Here is a 2121-nt window from a genome sequence, read left to right as displayed (position 1 = left end):
GCGGCAACCACATGTGACGACCCCGGGCTGGACTCCGCTTCGTCCACAGTGAAAGCCGATCCGGCGATCGACAGCGCGAAGTTGATGTATTTGGTTGAGAACTTTGGTTTCCACCACACAATGTAAGCAAAAATACATTTTCCACACTGATCTAGAAGATCAAAGCCAGAGAGCCCCCTTTTGAATGTGCTGCAACTAATGTGTGAGGGCCAAGCGGGTTGCGGTACCCCAAAAACAGGGCATTTTCAAAAAGTATCTATTTATCTGAGATGTGCTCAATTTTTTATAGAAACAAATCTATGGACTATGTGGGAAAATTCCTCCATAAATGCATTTGTATCAAACCTGTAAACTCCTGCCTAATAAGCATCTCTAGCATCTCTTATAATAAGCATCTCAAGCATCTCTTCAATCATCAAAGACCATCATCACTGACTTCCGTCTAGAGTGAGTTAATGCACTTAAAAAAAAACACTCCCATTATAATCAGTCAAGCTATACTATATCTCTTATCTCTTCAATCATCAAAGACCATCATCACTGACTTCCGTCTAGAGCGAGTTAATGCACTTTAAAAAAAACACTCCCATTATAATCAGTCAAGCTATACTATATCTCTTATAATTACATCGCACGTACATCAGCATTTTTTTAGGATGTGGGAATCTGCGAGAGAGCAGAATTCAGTCAGCGAGTGCGAGCACTGAACAACAAAACTCAGTGTTTCAGCGATGACTCATCTGAACGCTTCTGATTGGCCTTTGCATTCATAAGCTCAACAGAATCGTGTGTGATTGGTTATAATGCGCAACACTGCAACAACGTGGAAAAATAAATATGATGGGACAAATAAGCCCTAATATTAATTAGATAATAATACTAGCCTAATAATAATAATCGTCTTGATATCGTCAAAGGCATCAGCCACAGGCGATTTCTCTGGCTATCGTCAATACACAATACTATCGTCTATCGGCACAACCCTAATATGGTTGCTTTGATTTCTTCAATACATTTAATACATGTCTACATTAATAATATAATAAAATTCGACACGAATACCCACATTTCTGACACAATACTATGGTGCAGTTAGTGTTACTACAGTAAATCCATGGTAAATGATGGCGATTTGTAGATTAAAAAGTCTTCTGACTGTATCGTTGCGCACAGTGTTTCTGCTGTTTGTCAGCGCTGTTTCATCTGTGTGTAAACAGAGTTATTTGTGTTCCTCACTAGGGCTGGGCGATATGTCAAAAATATCTTATCGATAATCGCCTTTAAAAATATCGCGATATCCGATAATATCGTCTACCCAAGCTCCAGCTCCACCACGCCCCGCCCCGCCGAAACAACATTGCCGACATGCACCATAAACACACACCATGTTCAGTTTGGTCTTAATTATTGCCACACTAAAGTTTGGTTTACTTTTCTTAGTTTGTGCTTAAACTAACAGAAAACATTAGCTTTGCTGTTATGTTGGTGTTGCTAATTTCCACTCTGTTCTTATCAAATTTGTGTTTGAAATGAATTTCGTTTTGTGAGGAGAACTGTTGAGGAAAAATAATAGAATCCAATAAAAAAATGTTTTTAAAAAGCCTGTTTCCGATGTTTCTTTCTTTTTGGCATTATCACGTGACACATTTCATGATGGTAAGTTTAATTTCCTTGATTATAACAATTGTAGCGTTGTTTTTAAACTTGTAGTCAAGCTATAACGTAGGCTATTTGATATTTATCATACATGATTAAAATCATGCAGGGATTAAAAACGAATTCTGAGCAAAAACGTAGTTTTGTTTTTTTTCCTTTCTGGTAGCCTAGTTCGGAGGTCTCTTTTGGCCCGTTTTTAACTAAATGAAAATAACTGCTTTATTTATTTAGAAGCAGGGTCATTTAAATTTCATTTTTGTATTTTAATTTTTATATTTTTATTTCATGAATCAAAATACAACAGCCACAATATAATATTCAGTGTTGGGCTGCCGAAACTCTGAACGCGTGCATGTTGAGGGGCGAGCTGAGATATAGGCCTATAATGTCTTCATCCATTTGCGCAAATTAATTAAGAATTTATAGTGCTATATCTCAGCTTAATTAAACATAATTAAAACGTAT

The 2121-nt window shown here is 36.9% G+C and overlaps 1 protein-coding gene across 1 annotated transcript in view; it reads right to left on the bottom strand.

The window, feature by feature from the left end:
- The window catches only part of LOC107708616 (ADP-ribosylation factor-like protein 15), a 104956-nt gene that overhangs the window by 101888 nt on the left and 947 nt on the right, over window positions 1-2121 (bottom strand). The window lies entirely within an intron of this gene.

This window comes from Sinocyclocheilus rhinocerous, unplaced genomic scaffold (genome assembly GCF_001515625.1).
Source record: "Sinocyclocheilus rhinocerous isolate Xijiao unplaced genomic scaffold, SAMN03320098_v1.1 scaffold1858, whole genome shotgun sequence".
NCBI classification, from domain to species: Eukaryota; Metazoa; Chordata; class Actinopteri; order Cypriniformes; family Cyprinidae; genus Sinocyclocheilus; species Sinocyclocheilus rhinocerous.
Note: the sequence above shows the minus strand (reverse complement) of the source record. Positions and strands in the feature narration are given on the sequence as shown.